Consider the following 12,039-nt stretch of genomic DNA (forward strand, 5'->3'; position numbering starts at 1 on the left):
CACCCCGCCGCATGCACCGAGCACTGCACCCCATGCACCGAGCACCGCACCCCATGCCTCTGTCCTGTCTGGGTTTGTAGCCTGAGGTAGATTCAGAGGACACTATCTGGTGGGGTGTGTCTGCACACACACATGCATGAATATTATGCTCTCAGTTCCTATCAGAATATGCTTCCTTCAATCTTAGGCTAGAGGCACAGAGGCCCCGGGGGCTCACACCCTCGTTCAGATCGAAGGAAGCATATTCTGATAGTGACCGAGAGTATAACAGGGTGCCTTCGATGGGCTGGTTCCTTTGAATCCTGCCCTCATTTCCACTGTCCTCAGCCTGTGCTTTAATGAGATGAGTCCCACACCTCCCACCCACTCCACCCCACTCCTTGCTGGCTAAACACAAGTGCCTGGTACCTTCCAAAAAAATCGTTAGTCTACGAAAAGGGGGAATCTGGAAAAGATGGGAATGACCTCTGTCAGCTAAGATTTCCGGAGCTGAGTGGACTCCCCTGGGAGAGCGTGGAGAGCTCCACTCCCTAATTGAATCTTCAATTGTCTAGTTTAAGTTTGCTGGAAAATTAGATGAAAAAACTCCCCAGGCCACACACTCCTGGAGCCAAGGGCTGGGAAAGTGGCAGGGAAAAGGAAGATTGCACAGACTCGTGTCGTCTACATAAAAGGCAAGGGGGTGCTGAGTTGGGGCTGAGATCCACCAAAGACCACATCAGGGTTTAAGGGTCAGCTGGGGGATCTGTGCTCAGGGACAAGGACGCTTATTTGCAAAGGAAGAAGGAGCCTAAGAGAGGGGCATAGAAAACACTGAGAGAAGGTAATGCCGCGGCGGGGATGTGGCGAGCAGAAGGGAGTCATTTTATAGAACAGGAAACAATCTGTTGCGGGGATTATTATACCTCCTGAGGAAGAAAAGGCAATTTAATTTTTTGGGAGAAGGCAATCGGAGTGTAAACTGACGAGCATGCCGTCTGAAACAGTGTTCATTCTGGGCTTGTCAAGACCCTGGAAATGCAGAGGACCCCGGTATCCTATCAGAAGCAAGCCCCAGGGTGCAAACAAGTCTTTCTGGCTGGAAGGAAGGTGCAGGCGCAGCAGTGCTGTCCTTCCAGCACTGTGCCTGGCACAAGTGGGCACCCAGCACATTCGTGCCCACCTGGCTGTTGCTGTCTGCCCCGTCACCCGCATCCACATCAGATGCATCTCCAGACTCCTTCATTCATTCTCTCATTCATTCACTTGTCTGACAAATGTTTACAGAGCTTCTCGCTCTGTGCTGGGCATAGTGCTGGGCACTGAAGGAGATGAGAGAAAAATAAGTTAGGGTTTTCACCTCCAGAGAAATGATGGTCTAGTGGAGAAGCAAACCAATGAACACATTTCCAAGTCTCCAATGCAGTAAAGGACAGCGACAGGGAAGAGCTCGTTTTGACAGTGTAAGGACTAGGGAGGGGTTGAGAAGACTTCTCTTACAAGTGAAGAGCCAAGAAAAAAAAAAAAAAAGGGACTGAAAGAAAGGCCCAAGAAGGAGGAAGAGAATTAGAGGAGATTTATTCCCCTAGTCCAGTAGGCAGAAGCTCGGCAGATACTTCTTGGCCCACGCCCCATAAAAATTGAATCCATAAATCCTAACGATTGAATAATTAGTCTTGTGAATCCTGTTACGAATACAGCTTTTCTCTTGAATTGATGGAGGAGGATGGAGTTCCATGTTTAGTTTTCCATGGATAAGGATAAGGGACCCTGGGTTCCCTTTGTGTTCCCCACTCCCCTGGGGACGGTCCTCGGACAGCTGCGGAAGAGTGTACGGATCTGAGGAACTGGTCACAGTGAAGAGCTGTGGAACGATCCCTGGCTGGGGCGTCCACGTTTCCAAGCCAGGGCGACTGAGAAATTGCCAACCACAGTTCAGGGTCTTTGAAGCATTCCTGGGTAAGAACCTGAGAAGCTGGTCCCGTTGGGCCTTGAGGGATCTCTTGGATGAAGCCTTTGCTTCTGTCCCCCTTGTCCAGCTTCACTGGACAGCTGGTTTAGACTCAGCTTTGCCTCCTCCACCTGGAATGGGGCTCAGAGCACCTCCCATTCCTGGTCCCTCCACCCTGTCACAATCCACTTCCTGGATGTCTAGCAAAATACCTCCACCTAAGGCAGAACTGGCATGGCTCCAGGATCCACTTCTGTTAAGCTCAGAGGAATCTGGTCACAGCAGAAATAATAGCCTCTAAAAATAAGTCCCTTTTTCTTTTTTCTTTTCTTTTCTTTCTTTCTTTTTTTTTTTTTTTTTTTTTGAGACAGAGTTTCACTCTTGTTGCCCAGGTTGGAGTGCAATGACGCAATCTCGTCTCACTGCAACCTCCGCCTCTCGGGTTCAAGCGATTCTCCTGCCTCAGCCTCCCTAGTAGCTGGGATTACAGGCACTGACCACCACGCCCAGCTGATTTTTTGTATTTTTAGTCGAGAGGGGTGTTCACTATGTTGATCAGGCTAGTCACGAACTCCTGACCTCAGGCAATCTGCCCGCCTCAGCCTCCCAAAGTGCTGGGATTACAGGCATGAGCCACCACGCCAGGCTAGAAGTCTCTTTCTCTAAAATATTCTCCCATTCGCTTCCCCACAGGACTGGGCCCACTGGCCTTCCCACTGTCAGTCACCACCAGCCCTTTGAGAGCCTGCCATTCTGGAACCTGCTTTTCCAGCCACAGTCTTCAGATGATGAGCAACCTCCAGCAGAAAGAATGTAAATTACAACATGCACACAGATCCCATCATGATGAGAGTGAGTGGAGATGATGCCCTATTTCCAAGCAGCCCAGAGTGCGTGTGTGCCAGACACGAGCGGACTGCCGGAGATAGCTGACACAGATCCGAGGACACAGAAGGAGGCTCTTTAAAAAGCCAGAGCAACAGCAAGCATGTGAGAGGTCTGATTAATCCACCAAGGGCTTATCTATGCATCAACAAACAGCAATGGTCTGCGTCTTGTTCCCCTCTGTGTTCCCTGGATACTTCCTGGCTCATGCAAGACACTTGGTATTTATTTGTTAGATGAACAACAAATACATGAATACTTAGACTCATTTGTCTCAAATTGCCTGAGGTTTTAACTACCCCAACCAGACATTTTGGAATCATAAACACCCAGGCATTGAATATTTAAATAAATATGTAAACACCTGGAGTTCACTAATTTCCTTGTGATTTGTCCCCTGGGAGGCTGTGCACTGCTAGGCAGAGAGTGGAAGAAAATCTCTGGTGCTTGTTGATAATCACAGAGAAAGATGAACGTGTACTATATGTGTATGAGTGTGTGTAGCCGAGGACAGGAAAAACGAGAAAATGATTCCGTAATGGAAAAAAACTCAAGTCTTCAATATTTGTCTTTATGAGGACTCCCCTGGTCAGCTCCTGTGAGCAGGGCCCCATCCCTTGCTGTCAGTATCAGTCTTCAGGAGCCTGCTGTGAGTTTAAATGGGCCCTCCAGTTCTCAAGAGGTTGCTGTCTGCTTTCCCAGCTCTGGGACCCTTGTATCTGGCTGTCCGGGCCTTGTGCAGCAATTTAATTCTGTCGCCATCTCACTGCAAGAAAGAAACTGTCCGGCAGATGCTGGCTGTCCCCACCTGGAGACAATGATGGAGTGGGTAATTCTGTAATTGGGGCTAGACCTGCTGCTGACCCACTATTTGGGCCCCATGGCTCAGTACTGGCTGAGGGAGTATCGGATTCTGCTTCCATCTTGGTGAGGGTCAAAGATGCTGGAGAAGGAGGTAGGTACTAAGAATCGTAGAACAAAGGTGCTTATTAGACAAGAAAGAGATTGCTCCATGTGACTCCGGTGGGCTTGGAATGAGCCTGGGTGGCAGCTTAGATGTGACGGACGCCAGGTCAGCCTTCCAGCTTCACGGGGATCTGACTTAGCCTTCCAGCTGATGCACACGCACACGCAGGGGCAGCCAGGGCTGTGGCAGGAAATGGGGCGTTCCCAGGGTGTGGCAACTAGTGTGGCTGGGGGACAGGGCTGTTCACAGCTATGCAGCTTGAGAGAGCAGGGCTCACTGAGCAAGGAGAAGGGCCATGGCTACAACCAGCCACGTTGAAAAGTCGCTTCCTTCTCCTACATCACAAACTTTCCCTCAACACTGACATGAAACTGTTTATATTTCCTAGCAAAAGACTGAACAGAAGTTAAGATGAACAACAGATTGCAAACTTTCCTTCTCTTTGAGTGGTGATGGGGGTGGGAGGGGAGAGAGACATTTGTGGAAACGCATAGAGACAGCCATGATGAATCAGTTTGTCTATGAAGTATTTGACCACACACATTAAACGAATTGGAAATTAGCAGTCAGCTCTAATATCTCTTTATACCCAAGTGACAACAGTCAGACCATTAAGCTTCTGTTTCTCTGACATTTTAACAGCAGGAAATAAAAATCTAGCAATAAAAGACAGCAAATTCCTTCTTTTGTCTGGGTGGCAGGGGAATGGGGAATAGAAGTATATCCTGTATCTTCATCAGTTAATAGATTTTCGTGGAATTACCAAGTCGAGAGTTCCTGTTACACGGAAAGAAACAGGCTGGGTTTCCAGCTTATTACTAACGTACAGATCAACCGCATGGTTCGAGCTGATGTTTTCTTTTTCTTCTTTTTTCTTTCTCCTTTTTTAATGAAAACGAAAGACCTTTGTGTACAGTCTCTCTGAACTTTCAGAACAATGTTATTGTTCTTAAGTCACACGATTCCTCTGGGGACACACGAAGGGCACTTCTAAACCCATAATCCTGGGCTATAAAAAGGATCTGGGGCGGGCGATCAAAGGTGAACTGCCATTCACAACCTCTCCTTCAAGCCCCCTTCCCGTCCCCCTGACAGTTTTATAGAAGTCCTCTTTTGCTCCAACTCAGATCAAAGACTTGGATAGAGGGGTCTCCCCACCCACTGCCTGGCATGGAAGGAAAGGATTACCCCCGGAATTAGAAACCCCAGTGTGGTGGGCTTACCCTCCTCCCCGGGGGGCAGGGGGTGAGACCTGGAACCTCTCTTGTCAGTAGGAACAGACCAGGACAAAGATGGGATAAACTCAGGGTGTCCCGCTCTATTCTGGCAGCAGAGGAGACAAACTTGCTCTCTCTTCCCTCCAGCCTTCACAAAAGAAATTCTCTGATCTTCTGTGCCCAGTTTTAGTTAACATCTACAAGTTGTTAGGATCATGTTTATGTATCCATAAACCTTCCCTTCCCTCCCACCCAAGCAACAGTCCCCACCCAGAGCATCAGAAGCTTCCCCTAAACTCTGAGTCTCAGACATCAGTGAGCTGAGGGAGGCGGAAGGAGCTGCAAGGCGTGCTGCATCAATTCGGGTCACAGCCTCATCCATTTGTAATTCGTTCTCAATACCATCCCCTACTTTTTCCTGGGCATGCTGGGATCTGCTGAGGACTTGGGGGTCAAGGTACATTTCCTGGGAATACTTCTTCGAGGGCTGGAAGTGCCTCAGTACCCAGAGACTCCCCACCTAGTCCTGAAAGGAGACACCAAGAGTGAGGTAGGAGCAGGAGCACCAGGAAGCCGCCGTTACTCTGAGAATCTCCAGGCCTCCTTCCCTCTTCTATTCAGCGTGGACCCAGCACACTGGTTAGTGCAGACCCTCCATGACAGGGGTGTTGACAGAGATGAAACACACAAGTTCCCCAAATCCTGCCATCTTCTTCTTTGAAGGGACTTGAAAAATTATCTAAGACTCTCCCACTGTGGTATAAAAGAATCTTAAACAGAGAAGCAGGGCAATCCCAGTTCACCCAGAGTCACCTGCTCAAGCCACATCCTGAAGCCAGATACCCTGACTCAGCAGGACCTCTGCAGCCGGGTGCAGTGGCTCACGCCTGTCATCCCAACATTTTGGGAGGCTGACGTGGGCAGATCACGAGGTCAGGAGATTGAGACTTTCCCGGCCAACACAGTGAAACCCCGTCTCTACTAAAAACACACAAAAAAGTTAGCGAGGTGTGGTGGCGGCTGCCTGTAGTCCCAGCTACTCGGGAGGCTGAGGCAGGAGAATGGCTTGAACCCAGGAGGCGGAGCTTGCAGTGAGCCCAGATCGCACCATTGCACTCCAGCCTGGGTGACGGAGCAAGACTCTGTCTCAAAAAAAAAAAAAAAAGAAGACCCTCTGCTACCCCAACTGCCGCCTTAGGTCTCCACATACGTTGCCCCACCAAGGAAATTCAGCTTCTAGAGCGTTTGGCCCTGCCAGGGATGCTAGGGAACTCATTTGACTTTCTCTCTGTCACTTGTAGGAAATGTTACAAAATTGTGTTTGCATTGAAGCTTTTCTTTCTTCCAGACGTATTGTGTCATCATCTAGTAGGCTAACTAGTTGTTTTAACAGACGATATTATGGTTTGAAAGTGGATTGTGCCTGTTCTTTTCCTGTTCTGCACACAGTCAAACGGGTCTTTTTGATGATTTATCTTTAGCTTCCCTCAACCCTTGAAACGTCAACCTTCTCTATGCTTTTGATTTCCTCCGAGATTCGTAAGGGTTTGTGACATTCTTCTGTATACACCCTTGATTTTGTGCCCCTCCTTCCATCTTTGTGTGTGTGCTCTTCAAATTGGCGCTCATCAGCAGAAATGCTGTTTTCTTTGGATGTCTCCTCTTTTCTTCCTCATTAGGATCATTTGCAATTTTAGGTTCTGAATTTTATTTTTAGAGCCATCCTTTTTTAGCCATACTCCCTTTCAGAGGTTCTCACTATGAGATCATCTATTTTGAATGTTTTGAAATCTGCTTTCCTCAAGTCTGTACGTCTGAAGACACACATCCTACTTTAACAGGATGGACACTAGCCCAAGTTCTTATTATTTCCACATCACTCACAGTTCTTTGCTGGTCCTCTTGCTGTTACTTGTTTCTTTCAAGTGATGAAAATTATAATCAGGCTACTTAAAACTTTACCAAATGCTCTGCTTTTTAAAGAAAAAGGAGGCTTATAGGCTTCCACATCATGTCTTTTTTTTAAGTTAACATTCGTCATTGTATTTTGCCTTGATGCTAGTTTCCAAAGATGTCTGCAACAGCAACTCCCATCCAGTGTTATCTTCTAACTGTGTGACTCTGACATTTCTCCCCTCAAAATGTGGGATCTACACTCCCACCTCCTAAGGTGGGCAGGCTTGTGACTATGGCAGAAGGAATGCTATGCAACTTTCAAGGCTGGATCACGAAAAGTGATGCAGCTTCTATCTGACTCTTTCTGGGGGGTGCTTGTTCTTAGAACCCAGCAGCAATGCTATGGGGAAGACCCATCAGGTCATGTGAGAAATTACATGAAGAAGTCCAATGTAGGCGTTCTAGATGACGACCGAGCGAGGTCCCAGCAAACAGTCACAACCAGAGTGAGACATATGAGCAGAAGGTGGCCTAGATGATTCCAGCCCCCCCAGCCACACCCAGACTTCATGTCTTTCCAACTGAGGTTCCAGATATTGTGGAGAAAAGATAAGCCATCTCTGCTTTGGCCTGTCTGAATTCTTGAGCCACAGAAGCCATGAAAGATAATAAAATGAGTTTTTAAGCCACTGAGGTTTTTTTAGATGATTTGTAATGCAGCAATGGAGAACTCATGCAATAATTAAAACCCATTAACTAAGAAATAAAAATTAAGACTCATTAAGAATACATAATCTATACCCTTCTTCTGATTGATCGGTTCTTAATTTACTCCCATTCCAAAACTCTGTCCCTATAGTTCAGTTCCAGTTCCACCAGAGGAAAGGGCAGCCATGATGGCATTGGTCCCAGTCACTGGACAGAGACAGGACAAATTAGAATCACTTACCCTTGGCTATAAAAGCAATTAGATTATCCTTGCTTAGTATACTGTGTGAACTTTTAAAAGAGCAAAATTAAAACCTCTCTCACATACTTCTCTAGCTGATTAACATAACACAATTCCAGCAGACCCCTACTGGAAAATGTGTTCCTTCGTTTTCCAACTTCTTGAGTCAGAGAGCATTTAGTTGCAATGAACAGAGCTCATTCAAGCTAACATAAGCAAAAAAGAACATTGATTAGAAATAGAGGATCTGGTGGAGCCCCAAGACAGGAAATGAGGCCAGGCTTCATAGGAATTAATGCCAGAAACTGCAAAGCTGACAAGAGCCAGACTGGTTTGTCTCTCCAAATCTCTTTCTCTCTAGAGCTATATTGTCTTTTATTTCTGGCTCTCTAAGGCACATGCCTTCTTAATCTCTCTCTCTCTCTCTCTCTCTCTCTCTCTCTCTGTGTCTCTCCCCAGAGAACAGTTTAGCATGTGGTATGTGGTTAAGGGCAGTCTCCAAGCCAGGGTGCCAAATGCCAACCCCACGACTTAGTTATTGGTGACTCTGGGCAAGTTCCTTAAGTTCTGTTCTTCAGTTTCCTCTTTTGTAAAGTGGGAATAAGGATAACAATAGTACTTTTACCTCATAAGATTGTTGCGAGATTGAGTCAATATATGTAAAGTTCTTTGAACAGTGCCTGGCACATTGCAAGCATTTGCTTTCATTATTATCTTTCTTTGCTTACTTCACCACGTCTGAACGTGGGTGCCTTGATACTAGCTTTTTATCTGTCTTAGTCTGTTTGTGCAGCTGTGACAAAATATCTTAGACTGGGTAATGTGTAAATAATAGAAATTTGTTTCTCACAGTTCTGGACGCTGGGAAGTTCAAGATCAAGATGTCAGCAGATTTAGTGTCAGGCGAGGGCTAGCTCTCTGCTTCCGAGATGAAGCCTTGTCACAGGGTGGAAGGCAGCAAAAGCAATGAGCTGTGTTCTTTCATGGCAGAAGAGATGGAGGGGCAAAAAGGGATTAGGGTGCTCTCTTCAACCTCTTTGATAAGAGCGTTAATCCCATTCATGAGAGTAGAATACTCATGACTTAATCGCTTCCCAAAAGACCCTACCTCTTAATACGATCATGTTGGGTATTAGATCTCAACAGCTGAGTTTTGGAGGTACACATACATTCAAACCACAGCAATAACCAACCCATATTTCAACTGCTTATTAGAAATCTAAGTTTCCAGCCTTGTGCGGTGGCTCACGCCTGTAATCCCAGCACTTTGGGAAGCCAAGGCTGGTGGATCACGAGGTCAGGAGTTCAAGACCAGCCTGGCCAACATGGTGAAACCCTGTCTTTACTCAAAATACAAAAATTAGCCGGGTGTGGTAGTGCACACCTGTAATCCCAGCTACTCAGGAGGCTGAGGCAGGAGAATGGCTTGAACCTGGGAGACAGAGATTACGGTAAGCCGAGCCAAGATCGTGCCGCTGCACTCCAGCCTGGACCACAGAGCGAGACTCCGTCTCAAAAAAAATCTAAATTTCTGAGACCCAATTTTACATTCCTAGGTCAGAACGTGTCTGACTGGACCAGCTGGAGTTATGTGCCTACTCATGGTTAATCAGCTGTTGCAGACGGTGAGGGAGTGAGGGCTGAGGGGACTCAGCAGCGAGACAGGGAGTTGATTCTCTGAGAAGGGGCTGTGGGCTGGGCTGGGAAGAGGACTCGCCCGCCACTACTCCCACCTCCATTTTCACATAGGGCAGCTCTGCTACATCGAACCTCAGCTTTAGCTCCCTGCTAAGCAGAAACTCTTCCTATTATTGACTGACCCAAACGGCACGAAGAAGGCGTCTTCCTTTAGCCAACGAGCCCTCCTCTCTCCACATAACTCTCTCCACATAACTAGTCTCCTCTCTCCACATAACTAGTCTCCTCTCTCGGCAGAGTCTCCTCTCTCTGCAGAGTCTCCTCTCTCCGCTTGGCACTGAGGGCCCTAGTCCTCTGAGAAGCCAAAACGCAAGTATCTCTTTATATTAGAAGATGACTTTTACAAATCCTCCCTTAGATTTTCCCCTGGGAAGTCAGCAAATTGTCGCTCTCACAGGGAAGACAAAAGGAAGAATCACCTCAGATCCCTCCCATTTGGTATTGTACTTTTTTTGTTGTTGTTGATGGAGTCTCGCTCTGTTGTGCAGGCTGGAGTGCAGTGGCACGATCTCAGCTCACTGCAACCTCCGCCTCCCAGGTTCAAGCAGTTCTCCTGCCTCAGCCTCCCGAGTAGCTGGGATCACAGGTGCGCGCCTCCATGCCTGGTTAGGTATTGTGCACTTCAGCTACTGATTTTACACGTGGTGGCTGTTAACTTGTTGAGTCTCCCACTGGTAAAAGGAACTTGGAGAAACAACGCTTAAAGTCATTGATCTCGCTATACAGAAAAAGCAAATTAAGCAGAATGTTGAACAGAATGTGAATTGGCTAATCAAAAGGATAATGAGGTTTAAGGGAATACGGCTCCTTTCATTTCTATATATTTTCCAATCTCTATTCAATGTGGTCATTTGGGGTAACATGCTCTGAAACAGCATATTTCAAACCCTATTCTTCAGAAATACTTGAATGTCACAGACAAATCGATAGCTCTTTAAATCACAGAGCAGAGCTACTGAGTGGTCCTCCCTGGGGGAGGAGATGGCTGCATCTGCCTGCTCGGCGGTACCAGGCCAGCCTCCAAACTGGCATGAGCTGACCTTTTCCTTGGGCTTGTTATTCTCTTATTGGTGATTCTTTCTGTAAGTCTCAGAAACCTTAGTTTGCAATTGCCAATATGCTTGCTGTTTCAGGGTGTCACCATTAGACTGAGTGTCTGAGTAAGGCTATTAAGCATTGTGTATTCCTGAGATGATCCTTTCAGAGAACACAAGAGGTTGTTTTAGGGGTAAATGACCCATGGCTGAGTATTAGCTCTATTAAATGACAGACAAGAAAGGAGGTATAATGTCCCCATCAAGTAGAACGAGAAGATTGCTCCCAACTTACTGTCCTTGTTTCCTGCATCCAGCGTCCTCATTTCCTTCCCTCTGATCCCTCCTTTAAGGAATTGATTGCTTCCCCCACTTTTCTTCGTGGAAATTGCTCTCTATGCAAGGTTATTGACTTCTTTGCACTTTGAGGCAAAGACGCCACCTCTTTTACTCCATCCACTTCTCCTAGAAGTAGACTGGACTATCTTCATCCAATCTAATAGAAGCTTAAGAGAAAACAAGTGTGGTCTGCTCTTAAATTATTGCTAAATACTTTACAAACTGTAAATGTCAGAAAAAAATACACACAGATGCTCTAAGGCATGTGGAGACAATTAATACAATTTACTTCAATAATAAGTATAGAGTTACTTGTGCTCAATTCAGAAGCCCACAAGAAGTATTATATTTTTTGCTGAACTTCACTGACCAACTCCTCCAAAGGGGCCACTCAACTTCTCTCCAGCCCATCACTCTATTTTAATTTTTTTGCGTAGCACTTACCACTCTGATATTTTTATAGTTCATGTTTATATTTGTTTTTTACTTATTTACTGTTTATGTTTTCTACTAGAATGTAGTCCTTTTCTGTCTCTCTCTCTCACCACATATTCTCAATGCCTAGAACAGAGCCTAGTATATAGTAGGCACTCAATAAATACTTGTTGCATTAATGCACCGCCAGTGCTGGGCCTCCACGCAGTGCTGGGCCTCCTAGCTTCACCACCAGCTCCTACAGGGAATCTCTTCTATCTTCCTTACCCTCTTCAGAGTGGAGCCCTGTTGGCTCTCCACAATCCATGTCTGGGGCTGTTTTAGCTATAGCTGCATCTTAAGCTGTAGCTGTTGCCACTGCTGTCAGTGATGAAGGTAGCTAGCCGGGAAAAGGGGAGGTAACCTCTGGGAGACGTACCATTTTCAAAAGCCATTTTTGTCTTTTTGGCAAACCCTGAAAGAGTCAAGTTTTGCTACAGACTTGTTGTCTCATTAAAACCAGTCGGGCATGTAGGGGGCAAGTCCACGCGTCAGTCCCACGTGCACTGAACTCCGGGGAGCGGCCAGGAACCAGGCCTGGTGTGTGGTGAGCAATCAGAGCTACGATTCTACCAGCAGAGCATACAAAACCAAACCAGATCACCTCAAAACCTCCATATTCCTGACATCCAGTCTTGAAATCCTAGTCA

The sequence above is a fragment of the Colobus angolensis genome, unplaced genomic scaffold (assembly GCF_000951035.1).
Source record: "Colobus angolensis palliatus isolate OR3802 unplaced genomic scaffold, Cang.pa_1.0 Scaffold54, whole genome shotgun sequence".
NCBI classification, from domain to species: domain Eukaryota; kingdom Metazoa; phylum Chordata; class Mammalia; order Primates; family Cercopithecidae; genus Colobus; species Colobus angolensis.